Source organism: Silene latifolia, chromosome Y, assembly GCF_048544455.1.
Source record: "Silene latifolia isolate original U9 population chromosome Y, ASM4854445v1, whole genome shotgun sequence".
In the NCBI taxonomy this organism is placed as follows: domain Eukaryota; kingdom Viridiplantae; phylum Streptophyta; class Magnoliopsida; order Caryophyllales; family Caryophyllaceae; genus Silene; species Silene latifolia.
Window position 1 is genome coordinate 4632956 of NC_133538.1, and position 25359 is coordinate 4658314.

General features: G+C 37.1%; 1 long non-coding RNA gene across 1 annotated transcript in view; it reads left to right on the forward strand.

Moving 5' to 3' along the window:
• LOC141633817 (uncharacterized) overlaps window positions 1-16157 on the forward strand; it is a 38632-nt gene extending 22475 nt beyond the window's left edge. The window contains exon 3 of the long non-coding RNA XR_012538569.1: window positions 16035-16157. This is a non-coding gene — a long non-coding RNA (uncharacterized LOC141633817). The remainder of the gene's footprint in view (window positions 1-16034) is intronic.
• The last annotated feature ends 9202 nt before the right edge of the window (window positions 16158-25359 follow it).

The window sequence follows — 25359 nt, forward strand, 5'->3', positions numbered from 1 at the left end:
GTCATTCTTATCATGTAGGAAGAAGATAGAATCATCAACAAAGAAAAGGTGTGTCAAAGCCTCTGAATTCCTGCTTAGTTTAATTCCTTTTAACAAACCCTCTTGCTGCGCCTTATAAACATTAGCCGACAGGACCTCCATGCATAAGATAAATAAGTATGGTGATAACGGATCTCCCTGACGAAGTCCACACTGTGGGCGAAATTGCTGTAAGGGGGCTCCATTAAAAAGCACCTCATAAGAAACAGTACTGACGCAGCTCATGATAAGATTAATAATTCTTTCAGGGAAACTGAAACCACAAAGCGTAGCCCTCAAAATATCCCATCTTACCCGATCATACGCCTTACTCATATCCGCTTTAAAAGCAAATCTCCCATGCACTCCCTTTTTATGTGAATTTATATTATGTATGGCTTCATGAGCGAGTAGAATATTGTCACTAATTTGCCTTCCCGGAATAAAGGCATTCTGAAAATCCCCAACCAAGTATCCCATAACATGGGATAACCTATTAGTAATGCATTTAGTGCTAATTTGCATAATAACGTTACATAAACTAAGAGGTCGGTAATCACTCACCCCCTCCGGATTTTCACATTTAGGAATAAGTGTAATGAAAGTCCGATTCAGTTCTTTCAACACCACCCCCGAGTTTAAAACCGAAAGAACAGCTCTTGTGACATCTTTTTTAACCGTAAACCAACACTTGTGATAAAATACCGCATGAATTCCGTCCGGACCGGGAGATTTGAGCGCTCCCATTTGAAAAACAGCTCGTCGAACTTCTTTAGCAGTAAACGGTCGTGCCAAGAAATCCCCATCATCACTCTTAACAGTATTCCGAAGACAATGTATCATTTCCGCAAAAAAAGGATCCCCTCTACTAGCACCATCTTCATTCCTAACACTATTTGGGTTATATAAATCATAAAAAGTTTTATAGAACATGGTACCCATCTCCTTATTATCAAAAATCCAAGAATCATTTTCTCCCTTGATCCCGTAAATAAAGTTTCTACCAGCCCTTCCTTTAACCCAATTAAAAAAATATTTCGTACATGTATCACCATCAATATTCCATCTAATCTTGGCTCGTTGCTTCCAAAAAACTGCTGCAGCCTCCGCAAAGTTTTTAAGATCATCATTAATACTAGTATAATTCTCATCCTTACCTTCCCTAATAGCTAGATCCATTACTGCGTCCAGCTTGACATCAAAATCCTCCCACCTTTTCTGCCATTCTTGTTTCTTATCAAGAGCCCACCTCCGAATTTCTTGTCTAACCCGTGCGAGTTTCCGAATAACTTGGAAAACAGGCGAGCCCGTAACCTTGAAGCACCAGCTATTACTACTTAGCTGCAGACACTCAGCATATTCCAACACCCATGAATCAATTTTGTACGGCTTCTTATTATTATTAGTAGTCAATTGGAAATCCAGTTCAATAGGAGCGTGATCCGAAATTTGAATGGGAAAATGCTTAACCCCCGTATTTGGAAACATAAAAAACCAATCCTTCGAGCCAAGAGCCCGATCAAGTCGTTCATAAACACTCTTATCCCCTTTCCTATTATTACACCAAGTAAAGCGAGGCCCTTTGAAGGGAATATCGACAAGATCATTATCAATCCTCCAACTATTAAATTCATAAGCGCCACCAATCGGACTTTGATTTCTACTCAATTTGTCATACACATACTCCACTTGATTGAAATCCCCTTGAATAAGAAAAGGATGATGAAGATCTCTAAGCCACGCTTCCAACTCTTGCAAGACAGTAAGCCAAAACTGAGCCTTAGGCGCACCATAAAAGAACACCAGATAACAAGAACGCCCATTATATTTCTCACAAAAGAGAATGATGAAGTTACTACATGTCATAACACAAGCCATTTTAGCTTCTTTTCTCCATCCTACCCAAAGGCCCCCAGATGCACCATTAGCATTTACTCCCTCCGACATCACAAAACCAAAGGATCTAAACATAGGGCTTACATTATTTATATCACACTTTGTCTCAACTAAAAACATGAAATCATAATACTTATTACTAATTAACGCTCTTAACTTTGGAATCGTAGGGTAGAGCGTATTATTAAGACCCCTACAATTCCATGCGAGGCCAATCATGGAGAAGAAGGGGTTTATATGGGTCAACCTCCGCAAGCCCTTCCCCAACATTAACAGAAGTATATTCACTTGAACAGTCCATCTCCTCATCAACATTAACAGAAGCACATTCACTTGAACAGTCCATCTCCTCATCCGCAAAGACAAACTCAACCCACAAGACTTGGTGACACCAAAGAGCGTTATTGATTGAAATATCATCAGTAGTGTCATCCTTTCTAATGCAGCTCCGTTTTGCCAATTGAGTTAAGTACTGCTTTGCACGACCAATAGAAGTAACAACATCAACATCATCCTGCACCAGCATGTCATTAATCTCAATCTCAGGTCTACATTTCCTCTTTCGTACAGTAGCTATATCTTTCATAAGCACCCTTCGAAGCACTTTCGAATTCACCACACTTAGTACCATAATCAACATTCTTCAAACCAATCTTTTTCCCATCATTAGTCACCTGTAAAACTGCATCCCCAATATCTCCAGTCCACTTACCCTTACCCTTTTCCAGACACTCCCCTGTATCCTCCCCAAATACTTCATTTAAAGGTTTAACAGATATTGATCCCACCCGAAGCTCCTTATCTTTACGAACAATAGCACTTGGCACCAAATTCAATGGGATTGATCCACCTACAATATTAACTTCCTGAGTATGTTCTTCTTCAGCTTGTCCCAGATTAAGTTGTAGCAAAGTATTCGCTTCCTCTGACACATCAGGGGGTACAACTTTAATATCACTCTCCATTGTCATAGCCAAATCCTCGCAGGACCTTCACCGCCATATCTTATAGGAGAAACCTGATTAGAAGTAGTCGTATCCGAGTCATCAATAACAATGACTAAATCATCCCCCATCAACTCTTTCTGCTGGTCATCCTCATTAATACATCCACGAGTCCCTCCCAGAACCGAACCACTCACAGGGGGATTACCCTGACCATTGACATTAATCCCATTTACATCCGACATAGTAGAGAGATCGTCAGATTGGTAATGTTGAAAATTATGAAGACAAGCATTATCTCCATAAGCAAAATGGACGTGGTTCTGGTGCAACAGCACTACACTAGAAAAAGGTTGTTCACTCCATTTGAATATCATGCCAGGTTTAATACATCTCCGTGCACGCGGATCACCAAATTGGAAAAAATCTCTCGATTCTCTATTATCGCAATTAGAATCCAATCTAATTCTAGAATGGAAAATTCTAGAATTATAATTGTTAGCCCGGAGGTCAAGATTAAACATAGTATGCTGAGCCTCTGTAAAATGCACATGAAAACCCCTCGCTTGAAATCTCTGCATCACCTTTTCCACACTAGTCTTAATATGTTTCTTAATTTCAGTACAACCATGTTGCTTATGCCCTATCTTCCCACACCTAACACAGTATTTAGAGATTTCTTCATACTTGAATTGAACCCACAGTAACGTTTCATTATCCACACGCAAAAAGAATCCAGGTGCAAGTGGTTCAGATATGCAAACTTTCACCCTAATTCTGATATAATCATTATGAGGTAATGAGTGAAAACTTTCAATTTCGACCTCTCCGCCAAGCATATTCTGAATAACCCCAGCAACATGTATATTCATATATTCAAAAGGGAGTCCATACACCCTCATCCACAACCATGTATGAGTGAAACAAATGGTTTGTGGAGAAGATAAGGGTTCCCAAGCTTTAAACACCATCAAGGCCCCTTTAAAAGAAGCAACCTTCTTGTGTAGTATATTAAGATAGTCAAGAGAATTTGAGCAATGAAGGATAAATAAATCTCCCATATTGTGGACAGTAATTTCACCTCTTAGTCCCCACTTATCGTCAATAATCTGTCTGATAGTACATGCATTCAGCAATCTATAGTCCACAAGGTAACCAATCAAACATTCACTCCAAAACCTCCGAGAATGATTCATGACCACCGGGTTAAGATGAGAGATACCATCCGATTGACACTGTGAACATGAAAAACCACCCGACTTCCTCTCCATAAAGTGAGGAGCAAAACAGAAAATTTACAATGGATTAAAAGCAGTGAGACGATCAAAGTAATGGAATACGATAACTTCGACACATTTATAATATAAATCTACAGAGAAAATTTGGGGAAAACCAATTTAATTACTAAACTAGAACAACTTGGGGCATTAGAAAACAAATAGAAACTTCAATAAACCAGAAGCCAAGATTAGACATCAAAAAAGATTGTGAACTCTCCTGCGTTGAGCAATAAATCAATCAACAACAACGCATTTTCCGATCGATTACAATGTTGGTGCTGATAAGCCGATCAACCACAAACAACGGTTTTTCCGATCGGTTGCAAAATTGATGATGATTAGCTGAGATCACATATGTCGGCTCCAAATTGATTGCCAAAATCGTAATATTGTTAATGAAAGAGTACTTATAACTCTGAACTTAAGGTTTCTCATTAATAAAGTTACGAGATTACTGATTTCAGCATCTGCTTGCTTTAATTAGTAGTTTGGATTTGTGATTTTGGTTATTTGATTATTTTAATTTGTATTAGATTGTTGATATCTGATTTTTTTCGTGATTTTAATTTGGGTTTTCTGGAAAAAAAACTCACTTGTAGTGAGATAAAGCTCTCAGTTTAGAGAGAGAAGCTTAATTGTATATCATTATAATTGGGGAACTAAAGGATGGTTTATGATATTTTGAGTAATTTATGGAAAAATAAGCGTAAAGAGCCATTAATTACAACATTGTCAATTTCCATTTAGTCATTTAATTTTAGCCTCATCATCGGGTACCCGTAAGGCTAGGTAGACATTTTGAGGTGTCTACAGAAGCCTCCACTTTGACCGAGTCTGAGTAAGACGAAGGTTAAAGTAGTCCGGTCGGGACAGATAAAGGATAAGAAACGTACCTGGGCCTCTTACATTACCTGTCTGTAGTAGCTGGAAAGTGGAGTTGGCTTAGCAAAACTTTTTTTTGCTAATCTGGAATAAAGCTGGAACTGGTGCAACGAAACTTTGTTTCGTTGGTCCGAAACTGGCCTCACTAGTCTGGAACCGGTATAGCCAAACTTTGTTTAGCTGATCTGGAACTGGCATGACAAAACTTTGTTTTGTCAATCAGGAATGGAGCTGGTAAAACTTTGTTTCACCAATCTGGAAACTGGCATGGCAAAACTTTGTTTCGCCGGTCTGGAATCTGGTAAAGCAAAACTTTGTTTCACTTAAGGGTGAACCTGCAAAATTTGATTTCACAAGCTCCAATGCGTGTCAGGGCCCGCCGACCGAGGAATTCAAAATTTTATTTTGAAAAGGGATTAGAATGTAAAATTTGATTTTACAAACTAGGATTTGCAAAATTTTATTTCGCAAAAAGGACAAGTTCAGAAAATTTTATTTTAAGAACTCATATGCATGTCAGGGCCTGCCGACCAAGGGATTCAAAATTTTATTTTGAAAAAGGATGGGTAAGATCATAAAATTTTATTTTACAAACTTTGATGCGTGTCAGGGCCCGCCGACCGATAAGTTTGAAAATTGCAAAATTTTATTTCGCAAAAAGGGCAAGTTTAGAAAATTTTATTTTAAGAACTTAAAATGCATGTCAGGGCCTGCCGACCAAAGGATTTGAAATTTGCAAAATTTTATTTCGCAAAGAGTCAAGTTCAGAAAATTTTATTTTAAGAACTCAAAATGCGTGTCAGGGCCCGCCGACCAAGATGAATTTCAAAATTTTATTTTGAAAAAGAAGCTGATTTGAGGATCGTAAAATTTTTTTGCACGAAAAGAGCTTGAGAATTGATTGATTTTGAAACTGGCAAAATTTTTTTACGAGAAAAATGAGACATTATGAGAAGCCCCCACTTTGGACGAATCTGGAAGATGAATGACAAAGTAATCGAGTGGAGCAGTTAGTGACAAATATATGACATCTAAAATGCAAATGCATGTCCTAAACACCTAGATATGATGCACTGATGAATGCAAAAATGGAGTACTTTCAAAAATAGTTAAAATGTTTTTTATTTTTTATTTTTTTTATAAAATTTTTTGAAAAAGATGGGGTCTGACCCAAATGTGATCCAAGTAGAAAGAGTGGACACTATTACTCTATAAATATCTCTGATGTGGTGTAACACCCCGTATTTTATTAAGTTGGGTAAAATTCTTCTAATTTCTATTTTGAAGTTAAATTACGTCATTTAACGATTAATATATATATATACACCCTCAGCTAATTAATTAATTCATTATAATTCGAGTTGTTAATTTTAATAATCGTTAATAATTTCCGATCCTTTTACGAGTCCTTTATGAAAGTCGGCCCTAGTGGATTCAAAACGGATTTGGGAAAAGTCATCCAATTAGCTATTTTGAGTTATTTTGCTAAATTATCAAATTTCATTAAACTCCACTAATTTAGTAAAAATCGTTAATAACTCCGATTCGAATCGAATTCCTATTATTTTCGTTAGCTAGTTTAGTTTATTTTATTTTCACTCATTAAATTTATTTATTATTGATTCCATTTTTATTACTGAAACTTTTACTAAAACAGATTTTATAAACTCGAGACGGTTTTAAAAACGAGCGAAATTACTTAACGATGAAGAAACGTACGTATAATAAATAGCAGGCTGGCAGGCTGCTGTCTCATTTCACCCCCTCACGTCACTCTCTTTTCTTCTTCTTCGTTCTATTTGATCTATTAATCGACGTCGCTGCTTCGTTTCTCATCTGTTTTCAACTATTTTTATTCCATAGCACTCCTCTCGTCGACCTCGTCATTCCGTTGTAAGTAAAATTCAGTATAGTTATGGATTTGTACAAACCCATTTTATACTTTCAGTTTTGTTTATTGTAAGAAGGTTGTAGGGGCTGAGATAGACGGTCCGGTACAAGACTTTTACGTCATGGAGGACTAGTTCGCTCGGAAAAAGGTAACGATGACGGGTTACTCGATATTACTTATAAAATATGTTTATTTCGAATGCTGGTTAGTCTGTTTTATAGTTGAGACGGTGTATAATTATATATAGGGATCATTATGGATGTTAATTAGTCCGTTGTAAAGTTGAGACGGTGTATACTGATATGTGAAGATGATTGAGACGGTGTATACTGCCTGTAGGGATCATTTGGGATGCTACCTAGTAAATGGTATATTTAAGACGGTGTATGCTGACATGTATGGATTGTTTTGGGTGATAATTGGTGTGTTTTATAGTTGAGACGATGTATACTGACAAGTAGGGATTGTTTTGAGATGCTATTTGGAATCCTGTTTAGTTTGTGGTATATTTAAGACGGTGTATACTGACGTGTAAGGATCGTTTTTGGATACTAGTTAGTCCGTTGTATAGTTGATACGGTTTATATTTACATGTAGAGATTGTTGGATACTAGTTAAAGTATTGTATAGTTGAGACGGCGTATACTGACAGGTAGGGATTGTTTTGGATGCGGGTTTTGATAAAAGAAAATGGTATATTATTTTGTGGACTTGTCTTGCTATATTTGTACTTTGTTGCAGGTGAGACGGTAAGCATTATGGGCCGTATATATACTTTAATTATGTTGGAACAGGTACGAGATGCTAGATAGATTGGTCGGCCAATACATGGTGGTATTTTCATATTTAGGTGTGTATAATCTCATTCTCGTATTGCGTGGTTGTTAACACATTTTGGATTGTTTGGTTAGTCCATGCTGGATATGTACGCTGCGTACATTGGGTCTGTGTGTGTTTGTCGTTCCAGTGCTAATCAATGTCATTTGGTACGATCGTTTCAATTCGGATACTAGCTCATGTGTCGTGGACTAGGCGACCGGATTGAAGTTACTCAGCCGTGGTTATGTGTGGTAGCCCGGTTACGAGTCTAGGGGTTACGGGAAGTTACCGTAGCCGTTGAATCGGATACGTGTTGTATTCCGAGAGTATAGTGTCGGGTTACCGAAAGGCCGGAACTGTACTTAAGCTAGGATTGCTTATATCGGCTATGTGTTGTAGTCCGATGATTGCAGGGGTATGTGTTGTATCCCGAGAGCGTGATGCTATTTAGCCGTCCTACCGGGAGATCGTTGGTTATTATTTATGGTTGATTGCATTAGTATTTTGGGACCCGTCCACTATGTCGTCTTTGGTCAGGCGTTGCTTTCTTTACTACGATGCCGTGTTTGGTCGTAGTAAAGTGCGACACGTTTTGGTTGTGTAAGTTCCGTTATCACATGATTTATTTATCTTATTTTCTTTTCTATGTTGTATGTTTGATAAACTGCATGATAGATTTTGTATTGTACTTATGTTATTACATTGTAATGTGGCTGGAGGACAGCTGAGTTACTCCCCACAGACTGTGGCATTCACTTTTATGAATGACAGATGACAGGTTGGTGGTATATGCTAGGGGTTACAGGACGAGTGGCTAGCGAGCGTTGCCGAGGCAACGATATACCCTTTTGATTATCGTTCGTTTTTGCATTTTTGGAAATTTGGAGGGATCTGAGATCCCTTGTATATTTCAGTTTGTATTATGTATTTATTTTGTAAATTTAGTAATTAGGTCTACTTTTCAAATGTTTTCAGTGAACTCCGCGGGCATGCATTGAAGTTTTAATAACTTACGTATTTTCTGCTGCTAATTATATGTGTATGTTTTTGTATAACCGCGGGGGTTCACATGTGGAGAATATTTATCAGTTTTTATTTGACCTGTTAATTTGAGTTATTTTTGATGAGTTCTGCCCTCTTTACAGTAACAAGCTCTACTAATTAAGCAAAACTAATACCATAGAAACAAAATACTTATGTGACCGTATAAACTTAGTGTACATCCCCCGAAATCTTAGACGCTAAACGAAGTGATAAATGGAATGGAGTAGAAGGTTCTATGGTGTTAGAAGACATTGGAGATCCGTGTGCCTCTCTCACTCACCTAAATGAATGAAAGGATCGTCCCAAGAGGAATGGAGACATTGTAACTGTGAATTAACTCGTCTGAGAAAGGAGAAATGACTACTCTGGAGTTTGATTTGAATTGTAGTTTTGACCGGAATTTTTTGCCTCTTTTTTTTACTGGATTTTTTTTGTCTTGTGAATCTTGCAGATCTTTGACACTAGATTAAATTGCAACTTTGGCGGGATTTTTTGTCTTTTGAATTTTTGAGACTTTTGACATTGGATTTGATCGCAAATTTGACTGGAATTTTTGTTTACTTGTGAATTTTGAGTCTTTGACACTGGAGTTGTATCTATTTGTGATCACAACTTCTCTTTGAATATTTGAGAGTCTTGAAACTGGATATGGATATATTTGAGCTTGCATAGGTACTTAGACTCACATCTTAAGTTCCTCCTAAGGGACTAGTGGTCACCTATGAAAGTCTTATTTGGTATGTTTGGACACGGGTGTACTAAGAATCTGGTTTTAATATTTTTGAGCTAATATTTGCTAAAATGGTCGATCATATGAGATTGTGCTCATCTGGTAGTCATTTGAGATATGGAAAATTGTCGAATCTGGCAAATAGAGAGTTCTGCTCATTTGGTAGTCATATGAAAAATTGACGAGTCAGGTAGAAAGATGCAGTCTCCAAACCTAGAGGTCACCTAAAGACACGGCGCTCAAGGAATTATCACACCACAGGAGATGGAAAAGGTGGTCAAGTGCACGCCCTTGTTGAGGCTGATTCTAAGAGGTCGATTGATCTACACTAAAGAGATACAGCCTAAAGTATTCCAAGTCTATTCTATTAGTTAAGGGTAAAAAGTAGAACAAGTGACTAATAAAAATGACATATGCTCTTTGTTTATTTATGCAACTCAAAGAGGACTAGGATGGTCCTAACTAATTAGACATTTGACATGAACTACATGTTATTTGGTAATGCCAGTAATAGAGTTATAAGATTGTTTGTAGGAGTGATTTTTTTTTGTTTTATTGGCATATTTGTGCTTACTGTTTTTGTTTAGACTGGTTGACATGACTTACAAGGAGAAATCTGGGACTGTTGTACTAGATTTAATGGAAGAACTCGATGTGGAATAAGACGTATACAGACTCTTACAATGGATCACAAATGAGTTAAAAAAATGGAAAATTGTCAAAGAAAAAAATAATTTTTTTTTTACATTTTTTTAAATAAATTGAAAAAATAAGACCCCTTTTTAGAAATTTTTTTTTTTTTTTTGAAAATAATATGCATGACGATGACTAACGCAAGTGATGGCTAATTAAGATGAATGCAACCATCTATCTAAGGATTAATTGGACCAAATGACACCATGAAGCTTAAATGCATGTATATAATTATATATCTACCGATATTTAAATGGTGTGTGTGAGAATTTTAGACCGACTAAGGTGAGGAATACCTATTCTATTTGCATGACCAAATGATAGAAAATATGATGTAAACATGCAGTGGTTGAATTTTATTTACATGGGCCAGTGCTACTTTTGACATGCTAGTATATGATTACCTTAACAATCACACAAAACAAAGCATAATAACGTATTTACAATTTGACCGTATCCCACAAGTTTGCTATTTTCTCAAGTAGACTTACTGTTAATTAAGACATCTATTATATTGACAATCCTACTTTTTTGTATGTTTATTTGATAATGCTAAGTTCGTGCAAAACAATAAAACTACCACATTAACAAACAAGACTTCATTATTTGCATTAATCGTACACAAATATCCTAATCAAAGGTTCTACGGGCTCTATGGTTAGGTTTCTGGGTTAAAAATTGGGTACTCACGACATTAAAATACCACGAGGGCATCTCTCGCTTTTGTGCTCACCCAGTCATATGGACCAAGCGAGTTGCCAAAACACGACGTCATGAGATGGAAAATACGTGTAAGGCCTAGTCGGTCGAGTTGACCTTCTAAGTATACATCGCACTTTACCGGGGTGAATTAAGATAGCTTAAATAGCGTAATATTGACTTACGGAGAGCCTATGCTTTTTTTGTCAATAGTAATAAACATTATAGCAGTATTACAATTGACAAAGAAAAAAAAGACATAAGTATGTGATTCCACATACTTCCTCCATTCAACTCCACTCTACCTATTTCATTTTTGTGCACTATTCACGATTGTGTATTCAATTTCGATTTTCTCTCGATACGTAAGTGGCAATATATTCATGTGGGATCTTGTTTGATTCGTCTTTACGATTACATTAAAAATATCTAACTTTTATAATTTTTGCAAATACGTAGCTAACGATATTTAGCGCGTAAAACTAAAGAGTGACAAACCATCTCACCTTTACCCAGCACGAGACACGAGCAAACCATCTTATCTTTGCCTAGAACTTGTAAAAAGCATAGTGCAATGCATGCATATGAGATATGAGAGAATCAACCACATGTCCACATCCATAATTTTTTGGGAAAATGCACGTGGTGTCCTTGAAGTTTCGAATTTTGTCCGAAATACCCAAGTTTTTGTTCCGGAAAACTTTAAAAGGCTATAGCTCGTGTCTACGAGTTCAGAAAGTGATAATTTTTTTTTCAAATCGATTATCTTTCCGAGAACTACGATTTGAAAAAAAAAATTGTCGTATTTGGATCCCGTGGCTAGGAGTTTTTGTACGTCAAAGTTTTTTTTACCGAACAAACTTTGAGTGACCATATCTCTTGGTCACGAATTCCAAACACGACAATTTTTTTTTTCAAGTCGTAGTTCTCGAAAAGATAATCAATTTGAAAAAAAAATCGTCACTTTCTGAGCACGTAAACACGAGTTATAGCCTCTTAAAGATTTCCGGATTAAAAAATTGGGTATTTCGGGCAAAACATCAAAGTTCAAGGGCACCGCGTGCATTTTCCGTAATTTTTTTGTGCAATTAAAAGTTACGACCTCCCACTAATGCTAAGTTCTATATCAGATTCATAATATATACTGCATGCTTTGATTAGTTTCGTAAATTAGAAAGACCTATCTATTTAATAAATAAATAAATAAGTAAACCGTCATATATATAATCTTACAAGCAAATTTCAAGTCTTACCCTCTTAATAAATCCCAGCGGATTCGCCACTGTGAGATCCCTCAAAAAATCTCCTTTTTGAAAATATAAGTAAATAATATGGAGTCGTCAGTAGGTTTTATAAAAAAACATACAAAAATAAGTTAACGGAAAAAGGCCCCTTTTGATCCCTGGTATGGGGACTGATCCGTCACTCCGGCCTAAACCAAAGATTGCGGATTCGGGGGTAAAGGTACGGTCAGGGAAGGTGTTACGCACCCGGACCGCCCATCAAACTGACGGCCTCTATTGTTTATTTGTAATATTATATATTTGACGAAATTAATAAAAGAATACGAAAAAGATACAAATTATATACAAAGAGAAATAAACTGGGTTAGTCAATACAATAAATAGAGAAAATAAATAAAAGACAATAAAAGAATTAGATAAAAGGAAAGAGTAAAGAAAAACTTATTTGAATCTGGTACCCTCAGGCCTATGTGGATGTTGACTATTAATGAATATCGACTTTGTCGTTAATTATTGGCTCTTATACGCTTATATGAAATTTGGACAATTTATTTGTAGTGTTTAATTTGAAACTGGGATAAAATATTTGAGACGGTATAAAGGAGGGTAGAATATGGGACTGGATATTTCAATAAGTGACTCGGTATATTTCATGTAACTCGTCCGTGAGTTTCTCGTTTCCCTTTTTTGTCTTGACGGTCAAATCTGTTTATAGTGTTTGGCTTTGGAATTTAAGGAAGTCTAGAACTAGAGGAGTTGTTTACACCGTGCATAACTATTTGGATGTAGTTAACCGTGAATCCTGATAGAAATTGTCATTGACTTTCTTAATTATGATAAATAAAGTGCAAGATCTTTATCTTATTTGTCTACCAATTCTTATCTCCTCACTATTTGTTCCCCATTCACCAAATTTCCATGCACACATTGCCACGTCAATTTCTATTGTTTTCGTTTCCGCTTCTGTTTCGAGCAATGTTTTGGCCTATCCTCCTAAATTTTTAATAAATTGGCCCAACATGTGTAATAAAAACTCCGAAACATGGCCTTTCTCACCACTTAGATTAATTTGCTACCAAGTTACCTTGTATCATTTTTTTATGTACGGCTTTAAACCTTATTGGTTTTGTGCCAATATTTCGGCAAACTGCATATAATATGACATGGGAACTAAAGGATGGTTTATGATATTTTGAGTAATTTATGGAAAAATAAGCGTAAAGATCCGTTAATTACAACATTGTCAATTTCCATTTAGTCATTTAATTTTAGCCTCATCATTGGGTACCTGTAAGGCTAGGTAGACATTTTGAGGTGTCTACAACGGGTTGAACTTCGGGGACGAAGTTCTTTTTAAGGAGGGAAGCCTGTAATACTACGGTTTTTATGTGTGATACCTCATGTTTGGAGTTTGTTTTGAGATGCATCTTCGTGTTTTGAGTTTGTTTTGAGATGCATCTTCGTGTTTTGAGTTTATTTTGTAATACATTTTTTTTTGTGTCTAATTGGAAGGGTTGATTGTGTTTAATTGGTTATAAGTTGAAATGGAATTTATGGTATCGAGTTGTGTTGGATGTTGCTGAGGCTCTTAGTAGCATCTTTGAGCGAACTTCGGGACGAAGTTCATTTTAAGGGGGGAAGATGGTAATACCCCGTAATTTGATAATAATTTATATAAATAATTTACGTAATTCGAATAATTAATTAATCGTATTTTATTATAGTAATTGCAAATAAGACGAGAAAGGTGAATGATATATTATGAAGGAAGTACATGGTGCCATGGCTTAAGGCCAGTTGGTAATTAAGTAAAGACGGGTTTATAAGTTGTGAGTCGGGAAATAATTAAGCAAGGTATCTTCTAATTAGAATAGGAGCGGGTTTCTTAATATGAGTCAGATACTAATTAAACCTAGACTATATAAAGGGACCTAGAAACCCTACACTCACATACATTGACCTAGAGTTGCCGTGGAAGAGAGGAAGAGCATTGGTCATAGGATTCGCATACCGTCATCGGCATTCAAGCAAGGTAAGACCGTCTTAATTTATGCTTATATCGTATTAATACTATAAGTTAATATTTGAACACCGTATAGACCACCGTGAACCGTGTCGTTACCCTAAATAGTTGGCCTTGACCGTGGGGATGCTAGTGGGACCACTCGTGGCCGTTGTCGACCACCGTGGGTGGTGGAATTCGCGTCTAAACTAGCGGCTGTCACGAATTTAACACGGAAATTGTAGCTTGTGTGTTAGTCGTATGAGCACGGGGTTTGGGTGGCTGAATAGGTCGGCTATAGGCGGTATTGGTGGTGGTATTGGGGTGGCTGCAGGTGGTGGTTGGTACGGTGAGGTGTCGGGTAGTGGTGGTTAAGACGGGTTGGGTGCTGTTTTCGTATTGTGTCGTTTTGGAGGGGTCTTGGGTGGTCGTGCGTGGTCTTGACCAGTGATGGGACCACCGTGGGTCAATTTAGACTACGATGGTGGCCACTGGTGGCAGGAGTGGTTGTTATTGGTGAGTGTTGTGGGTTTGTGAGTATTGAGAGCGTTGAATGTTTGTTGTTAGTTGTCGTTGTTTGTGTCGAGGGCAGGTGTTGTGGGCCGTGAGGGAGGTTCTATTGGTGGTTTTGGTGTATGGTGGTGGCAGCTAGTGGCGGTGGTGGTCGTAAATAGTGATTAAATTCGTGTCTTTTGTATACATTGCGTCGGTATCGAACGTTGTTGGTGTTAGCTGCTAGGGCATGCTTTGGCAGCCATGAGGGGTGGTTGTTGCTGGTGGTAGGGCCGTGTCTAGGTTGTGGGCAGAGGAGGCTCACGGTGGAGACCGGTGTAATATGTACGAGTGTTGTCGTGGGTTTTTGGGAGGTGCGTGGTGTGAATGTTGAGTGTAAGGATTGATTATTACTCATTACACAATATTATATTATTGGTGTTGTTAGACGGCTTTTGGAAACGTGTTTATTTGGGTGTTGACACGAGTTTTGAGAAGTCGGGATTTAAATATAATAATTCCGCATTTATCGTATAATTGTTTTATAATTAGTTTAATTATTTAACACAGGTTGAACGTGGGTTTAGTTTGAATAGCTTGATACGGGTTTTGACCGATAATTAAGACGGGTTTTACGTAATAATTTACATGAGAACATAATTAATATAATTAAATTATAATTGATTAAAATAATGAATAATGAATATAATTTATAATTGAATAAATATTATAATTGTTTTAGGTGACGGTTTGTGAAGGATCGATAATCGATCGTTGCTTTATTTTCTGGACTGCTTGAACTGCTTAATTGGCTGCTGCTATCTTTGAGGTAGGGAAATACACTTGACTTATTATCGTTGTTGTTGAATTGTGTTGACTTGTTTGTGTTTCATATGACCAAACTGTGAACGTTGACTTGATTCGTGGTTGTTGATTTATGTTATGATTCATATACTGGAAGGTGATTGACTGAATTGATCGTATTGAGTATGTTATCACAACATTTGGTAACCGGCATGATTTTATGATTGATCAGTTCAATGATATATATATTGTGTTGCATTAATTTCTTTTGAGCATTCATATGCATTGGAGATGGAGGATGTTGTGGTGATGTGGTATGGTGATGATGATGTTGTGATAAGGCCCAGGCGGGTTCTCACAGACTTGCCCTGGTGTCCTCAACAAGCGAAATGTGGCGATCGGCTACTACGGTCGATATATAGTCTACCGAATCGGTATGGTCTGGGTGTTCCGGTTATGAGTTGCGATGAGATGGTGGTGGTGATGGAGGAGCATGCATATCATACATACTTGTTGCATTGTATTACCCTACTCAACCTCGTGGTTGACCATGTGTATTCGTGAACACCTGCGGTGAACCTTTTAATGGGGAGCAGATTGACAGGTACCTCAGAGACTGATAGGAGCTGGATGGGAAGAGAGCTTGGATTGCCTGACTTAGTGTCTAGTCCACCTCGTTTAATCATGTTTAGTTATCCACCTTGTTTTACAAGTTTTATTTCCGCTAATAGTTTGTAAATTGTTTTGCTACAGTTTTAGTTTGTACGGTTTTGTAAACAGTATTCACTTAAAGTATAATTAAAGTACTTTGGATTGTTATGTCTTATATTCACTACCTCGGGAAACCGAGATGGTAACAGTCCGGTTTATTAGGGAATGTCTTGCTAAAGGCTCCTTTGTAAATCGGGGTGTTACAAAGTGGTATCAGAGCGAACGATCCTCAGGCCTAAACCAATGAACCCAATGAACGTAGGATGTGTCTAAATAAAATGAACCCCTGGGAATAAACTGTTAGGAGCTCACAGTGCGGCTAGGAAGGCGCCCTTAATGCGTGCTCTTTTGCCCTCTCAGTTTTGAACCAGGTAACCCGAGATAAATTGAGTGAATGGGGTAGTTAGAAGGAAAACCTTGGATATAATCGAGTTGATGTATACCTTGAGACCCATATGTTCTAACCATTCTGCAGGACAACGTTACGATAAGTATTTTGTATGAATGATGACGTGATCATATGATGTTGTGGAGATGAGAAATAAATTTTCGTGTTCAGGTTGATAATCAATGAAGTGTTGGATTGTGGTAATCGTGAGCGTGAAAATAATTGCGAATTGATGATATTTATCTGGATGGATGTTGAATGACGTGTTGATAGTGCTATTATGTCTAGCGATATGCGGTTATGTGATCCCGAAGCCATGCTAGTATAGTATTGTGATAGTAATCAGAAACACTATTGAATTGCATGTTTCTAGTCATAGCAATCGCGATTTAGATGTAAGAAGTAGATCGAGATGCGAAGGGATTCTATGGGATAGGTTTTTACGTAAGTACAAAGTGTGAGATTTAAGTTGGGATGGGTTAGTATACATAGTATGTTCATAAGAGCTTGTAACATAGTAAAAGAATGAGCTAGTGCTGAAACTCGTTTTGTTTGATTTTACTCTTTAATTGACCTTACTGCCATTTCTTTTCTGTTTATTGCCTATGGATGACAATTTTATGAGAGATAGCCTCGTGAGTTAGTGTTTATTTGGCGTTGGTTTCATGCTTATAGGATATACGGATTAGGAGTAATAAATTTTTAGTGGGCTGTGGTCAGGAAGTTCCTGTGCAGTGATGTTTTGACCAACGATTTTGTAAAAATCCTCATGTAAATTGTATTAATAATTTTTGCATAATTCCAACTCCATCGATCAGAAGATTCGCATATGTTTTCAAATTGATAAGCCACGAAAATTCTTGATGTCTCTATATTAAATGGTAAGTTTTGCAAACTGACCCAAGTTTCGGACCAATTGTTGTCACCTACTTGTTTGGACCAACTGAGTTGTAAAATTCTTTAAAAATGGAATTCTTGTGCTTTAGACCTAACTCTTTTTCCCCTGTGTTTTTAACTCTCCGTATTTTATAAAAGTAATAGGAATCAAGTTTTAATCGAACGGTTATTTGTTCGTGGTCTTTGGAAGTTACAACGTGAATCATGACTTGTAAAATGTGCGTTCTATGTTGAGTTTTCATACAATTGTTTGGTTATTTCATGAGCCTTATTAATGTGACCTTATAATGTTTTTTATATGATGATAGTAGCACGCATGTTCAGTAGTTATGTATCTTAACAAGTGATAAAATTAAAGTTTAGTTGATAACATTGTTGGCATGATAGTATGAGTGAAATTGAATAGCTTAATTTGATTCTTAATCGAGGGTGAAATATTTTATACGAGTCCAGTTGTTTGCATATTTTATATATGTTTGGCATGTTGTAATATCTCTGGTGTGTTCATCATATTTGTATAGTGGTCGGATATATATAAATATAAACCTATATTGTCATATCTTGGTAAAGTTGGTGGCGTTAAATGTTAACTTGATTGTTCTAATATACTCGCATGAATATTTATAATTCTTATGTTTAAATGTTTACACATGGATGGTAGTAATGAGAATGTCTAAATGTTCACACATGTAGGATGTCATCTGAGTTCTAATGTCTTTTATGTGAGTCTGTGTGCCTATAGTTATACTTATTACTTTCATTGCATTAATTTATTTCAGTTGAACCTAAACTTATGATATGATAATAAAATAGTGTTGTTGTTCTTTATTGGATATGTTCATAGTTGTATTGTCATGAAATGAAAATGTTTGATATAGTTACGATATTTGAAATATATTCTCGAACCGTCGCTATGAATTATATTTTGACGGAAATTTTTTTTATGTCAGCTATGTTGGCCAATTATAATGAGATAACCCTTTGATGATTCACATGTTATGTGTATGTTTAAATGACAGTCGTTATAGTTACGTTTAATTGAGCCGCGAGTTGCCTATTTGTTCAAACCGTGCAAACCAGAGAACTTGTTCACCTTGCTAATCTTTTGTCATAGATAATTTTTTACAAGTTATAAAATGAATGAATTATAAAATGAATGGTATATGTACATGTTTAAGTTGTTTATGCTATATCTTTTATTTTTGCTGAAAATGAATTATACTGAGTTGATGGATACAATTGAATGGTATGGTTGATAAAATGTTAAACATATGTGTGATATGGAAGTAATTTTGTTGTTATTGTGAATCATATGTCTGTTTCTTTTACTGGCAGGTGTGATATGTTTCATAACTGATGTGGTGGAAACCGTGTGATAATCTAAATTATGAGTTCTAAGTGTGTTGTTGAGTGTTGTATTCATCGGCCTAATTCTTGACCTGGGTTAGTAAGTGAGTAAATGGTTGTATGGACATGTTAATGGATTTTGGTGATTATGATGGATTAGAGTGGTAGATTTCTTTCCGGAGATATGGTTACGAATGCGAGGAGTTTCTTTTAATTGTATTGCGGTTACTCTCTCCTGTTTATGGCTTAGGATAGACATTGTGAATATAATGGAGGGTGGTGGTGATAGTTGACTTAATGGTATAGTAAGTTGGAGTTCCGGGGACGTAACTCGGGGGTATAAGAGCGCGCATTGTCAATAGTCGTCCAGGACTCGATAAATTAGTTGTTGGAAATAGTTGTTAGCAGTGTTAAGAGATTAGTTGTTATACATTTGTGTTTCTCAGGTGGTTAGTTGTAGTTATTGTGGGTTAAGTGAAGATGAGTTAAACTTCGGGACGAAGTTTATTTTTAGGAGGGTAGAATGTGATACCTCATGTTTTGAGTTTGTTTTGAGATGCATCTTTGTGTTTTGAGTTTGTTTTGAGATGCATCTTCGTGTTTTGAGTTTATTTTGTAATACAATTTTTTTTTTTTTGTCTAATTGGAAGGGTTGATTGTGTTTAATTGGTTATAAGTTGAAATGGAATTTATGGTACCGAGTTGTGTTGGATGTTGCTGAGGCTCTTAGTAGCATTTTTGAGCGAACTTCGGGACGAAGTTCATTTTAAGGGGGGAAGATTGTAATACCCCGTAATGTGATAATAATTTATATAAATAATTTACGTAATTCGAATAATTAATTAATCGTATTTTATTATAGTAATTGCAAATAAGACGAGAAAGGTGAATGATATATTATGAAGGAAGTACATGGGGTTGTGTGCCATGGCTTAAGGCCAGTTGGTAATTAAGTAAAGACGGGTTTATAAGTTGTGAGTCGGGAATTAATTAAGCAAGGTATCTTCTAATTAGAATAGGAGCGGGTTTCTTAATATGAGTCGGATACTAATTAAACCTAGACTATATAAAGGGACCTAGAAACCCTACACTCACATACATTGACCTAGGGTTGCCGTGGAAGAGAGGAAGAGCATTGGTTGTAGGATTCGCATATCGTCATCGGTATTCAAGCAAGGTAAGACCGTCTTAATTTATGCTATTATATCGTCTTAATACTATAAGTTAATATTTGAACACCGTATGGACCACCGTGAACCGTGTCGTTACCCTAAATAGTTGGCCTTGACCATGGGGATGCTAGTGGGACCACTCGTGGCCGTTGTCGACCACCGTGGGTGGTGGAATTCGCGTCTAAACTAGCGGCTGTCACGAATTTAACACGGAAATTGTAGCTTGTGTGTTAGTCGTATGAGCACGGGGTTTGGGTGGCTGAATAGGTCGGCTATAGGCGGTATTGGTGGTGGTATTGGGGTGGCTGCAGGTGGTGGTTGGTACGGTGAGGTGTCGGGTAGTGGTGGTTAAGACGGGTTGGGTGCTGTTTTCGTATTGTGTCGTTTTTTAGGGGTCTTGGGTGGTCGTGCGTGGTCTTGGCCAGTGATGGGACCACCGTGGGTCAATTTAGACTACGATGGTGGCCACTGGTGGCAGGAGTGGTTGTTATTGGTGAGTGTTGTGGGTTTGTGAGTATTGAGAGTGTTGAATGTTTGTTGTTAGTTGTCATTGTTGTTTGTGTCGAGGGCAGGTGTTGTGGGCCGTGAGGGAGGTTCTATTGGTGGTTCTGGTGTATGGTGGTGGCAGCTAGTGGCGGTGGTGGTCGTAAATAGTGATTAAAATCATGTCTTTTGTATACATTGCGTCGGTATCGAACGTTGTTGGTGTTAGTCGCTAGGGCATGCTTTGGCAACCATGAGGGTGGTTGTTCTTGGTGGTAGGGCCGTGTCTAGGTTGTGGGCGAGAGGAGGCTCACGGTGGAGACCTGTAATATGTACGAGTCTTTGTCGTGGGTTTTTGGGAGGTGCGTGGTGTGAATGTTGAGTGTAAGGATTGATTATTACTCATTACACAATATTATATTATTGGTGTTGTTAGACGGGTTTTGGAAACGTGTTTATTTGGGTGTTGACACGAGTTTTGAGAAGTCGGGATTTAAATATAATAAATCCGCATTTATCGTATAATTGTTTTATAATTAGTTTAATTATTTAACACAGGTTGAACGTGGGTTTAGTTTGTATAGCTTGATACGGGTTTTGACCGATAATTAAGACGGGTTTTACGTAATAATTTACATGAGAACATAATTAATATAATTAAATTATAATTGATTAAAATAATGAATAATGAATATAATTTATAATTGAATAAATATTATAATTGTTTTAGGTGACGGATTTGTGAAGGATCGATAATCAGATTCGTTGCTTTTTTTTCTGGACTGCTTGAACTGCTTAATTGGCTGCTGCTATCTTTGAGGTAGGGAAATACACTAGACTTATTATCGTTGTTGTTGAATTGTGTTGACTTGTTTGTGTTTCATATGACCAAACTGTGAACGTTGACTTGATTCGTGGTTGTTGATTTATGTTATGATTCATATACTGGAAGGTGATTGACTGAATTGATCGTATTGAGTATGTTATCACAACATTTGGTAACCGGCATGATTTTATGATTGATCAGTTCAATGATATATATATTGTGTTGCATTAATTTCTTTTGAGCATTCATATGCATTGGAGATGGAGGACGTTGTGGTGATGTGGTATGGTGATGATGATGTTGTGATAAGGCCCAGGCGGGTTCTGCAGGACTTGCCCTGGTGTCCTCACCGCGAGTGCGGATCGGCTACTGGTCGATATATAGTCTACCGGGATCGGTATGGGGGTGTTCGGGTTATGAGTTGCGATGAGATGGTGGTGGTGATGGAGGAGCATGCATATCATACATACTTGTTGCATTGTATTACCCTACTCAACCTCGTGGTTGACCCTGTGTATTCGTGAACACCTGCGGTGAACCTTTTAATGAGGAGCAGATTGACAGTACCTCGAGGACCGATAGGAGCCGGATGGGAAGAGAGCTTGGATTGCCAGACTTAGTGTCTAGTCCACCTCGTTTAATCATGTTTAGTTATCCACCTTGTTTTACAAGTTTTATTTCCGCTAATAGTTTGTAAATTGTTTTGCTACAGTTTTAGTTTGTACGGTTTTGTAAACAGTATTCACTTAAAGTATAATTAAAGTACTTTGGATTGTTATGTCTTATATTCACTACCTCGGGAAACCGAGATGGTAACAGTCCGGTTTATTAGGGAATGTCTTGCTAAAGGCTCCTTTGTAAATCGGGGTGTTACATTATGTCTTTGGGTACTCTATCGAGTGGGGCTTACTCTGTTGAGTAAGTATGTTTGGTTTACAAAATAGTGTTCTGCTGAAGGGTATTCGATCGAGTAAGTTGGGGACTCGATCGATTAAGGGTCACTCGATCGAGTAGGGGTCACTCGATCGAGTAAGTTACTTACTCGATCGAGTAAATTACTTTTGCGGGTTATTTTAGTCGGGTTTTGTTGGTAACGCGTGATTGATATATAAAGCTTCCCGTCACTTTCTTCATCATTTGTATCTTTTCTAAAAACCTTTCAAGAGAGAAAAGAAGTTACATTGTCTTCGTTCGTCGCGTTACTATCAAATCCCAAGGGCTAACCTTGTCGGATCGTCGTGTTCTTTATGCCGTTGAGACCGTCGTATTGTGGGTAAGCTTCTAGTATGATTTTTATATCGTTTTATTGATTTTAGTTGGAATCCTAATTGGGTAATTTGGGGATTTTGGGAAGTATATTGTTGATGATAGATTGTGATTGTATGATTGTGTGTTTATAGGAGGTGATTTCGTTGAAGAACGATTTTGATTAGCTGATTGTGACGATCTTGGTGGTTGCTTTTCCAGGTAGAGTTTCCCTACTCAGTTATTGTATAAATGATTATAAGATGGTTGATTGGTTGATTGACATGATGATTATATCGTAATTTGTGTTGACATTGTTTAGAATTGATATTGTGATTGGTTTTTGGTTTATATCATATTAGATTTGGAATTGGTGATTGTTGATTGTATAGTGTGGTTGTTGTATAATTTTCTGTGGTTTCCGAGGTGCGTCATTGGCTGAGTGGAGTCACTTGCGGGAGTGGCTTCACGCCTTTGATTCGCGCTCTGCGGAACCCGCCACATAAAGGGATGTGCACATTAAGGAACATGGGTTATTCGCTCGATGGAGATGAACGGGGCTTGGTGTTAGGTTCATATACCTATTATTAGACATTTCTAATATTGATTTAATCAACATATTAAATTTGTCATAGTGGATCTGGTGCATGCATAACAAAATAAAAGAATAAGGAAAGAAAAAAGTTTCCTTACATTGTTGTATGGAACGAAATGGGCACAAGTAAGGTCTCATACTTTCACTTGTTCTTGAGCTATGATTAGTATTAGGATAATCCTCCAAGACTCTATATTAGGAGCCCTCCTTTTGATTGCACCCAAGATTTGACCCAAAATTACTACTAATGTTAACTAGATATTATGTAGTAATGTACCCTTAATTATCACTAATATTACTAATATTACTACACTAGTAATATATGACAAATATTAGTATTTGAGTGGTTTCTGAGGTTTTTGCATGTAAGGAAGAGATGAGCATCTAGAGAGAATAAAAATGAGAAATATAGAGAACAACAATTGTTTTTTTTCTCTACATGAAAGTGCCGGCCATATTGCTCTTTATAGAGCATTTTTTTCTTCTCCAAATATCACATGCATATGCTTTATTGGTAGTGTCGTATTATGTAGAGGCAACATCACAAGTGGTGCTTGTGTCATAAGATTTTTAGACAAAATAGAAGGCTTAGGACAAGTGTCCTATCTACTCTAAAACTGGTGCCCATTGACAGGCTAATCGTATACCTACCAAAAATAACCAACTGGTCTCTAACTAATATAGGTAGGGAAGTCGGGATCGTATCCACAGGGAGGCAAGATATTTGTTAAAGGTTCGTCTATTAGGTCACAAAATGGGGGTTTGATTTTTGATTTATAAACTAATAAAAGATTAAGGGAAAGAGAAATTAAACAAGAGTAATAAACGTGAGAAAATGTAATAAAGATGATCATATAGAGAAAGTATGCCAGGATTTCGGTTCACCATGGTAGTCTATCGACTCAGCTACAAATAGCCTAGACAATCTATTGTGAGAAGGATACAGGAAAGGTCCTTCCGGTCCACTTTCTATCCTAGAACTCCACTAATTTAACTTTCGTCCTCATTAGGGTAGTCTACTGTTCATAGCAGGTCTATTTAATCTAATCTTCCGATCCAGGAGTAAAATTAACCAGATTAAAGGTAACTTAGAAGCGTGCACTCAACTAAGTTGATATTATAGTTAAATTGCTATGGGACAGATTCTCACAAATAAATCGTCTAGTCTATTCGCTACATCGTCACAATCCTACCAAGGATTCCCTAATTCCGACATTAAAGGAATTAGCTACTCATAATATTAATGGTGTCAACAATAACAATAACAATAACGAGTGTACTAATCAAAGGCATGATGAAATAATGATAACTAAGCATAAACTAAGTTAGGGCAGAAATAATAGAGAGAGAAAAAAGACTAAAGTAAACAAAGTAAATAAGATTAAGATCAGGGAAGAAAGAATGATTACAATCAAAAGCAATCCGGCGTAAAGATCAATCCACAAGCAAAGTACGAGACTAAGAGATTAAGCAGTAGGTTTAGAAGCAAAAGTAGAAGAAGAGTATGTGAAAAAAGGATCCCTAATGACCTAATTAACGTATGCTTAAATAGGAAAAACAAAGCTTAAACAAAATAATAGTAACACGGGTCACTAAAGCCCACTTAGAATAGCAAACCACTCGATCGAGTGGATTCAGACCACTCGATCGAGATCTTCTCCAGCATTTCTTCTCGATCGAGCAGATAAAGCTCTCGATCGAGGAACTCCAGCAATCAGCATTTCGATCGAGCATGTAGAAGTACTCGATCGACCTCTCGTGTCATTCAAACCACTCGATCGAACCATAAAGCTTCTCGATTGAGTGCTTTTCTTCAGATCAGCCTCTTAAGTTGTCTTTGACCGCTTCATTGACCACCCTTCATGCACTCTAAGGCATATTTCTTGCTCTAACATTCCCGTCTCCTCATTATGCATGCTAAATGGGACGAATAAGACGGGGTTTCACAATTTTCAGGTTCATTTCTGCAATTTAGACAAAACAAACCAAAGTAGCCAATTCGGGGCATTTTGCAATACATAACAGTACAAAAATGCATAGAAATACGTGCAATAAAAGGCTAAAAGGACTATATAAATTGCACGTATCAAATCTCCCCAAACCTAACCTTTACTCGTCCTCGAGTAAACCTAGTTCAAACTAATGGAATGGAAATGAAAACTCAGAGCTAGCTATAACTTGCCTACTTGAACCAATTTAATGCAAACAAAAATCAACAGTCATAGATACAGCAGTCAATACGCAAACGAGTTATAAG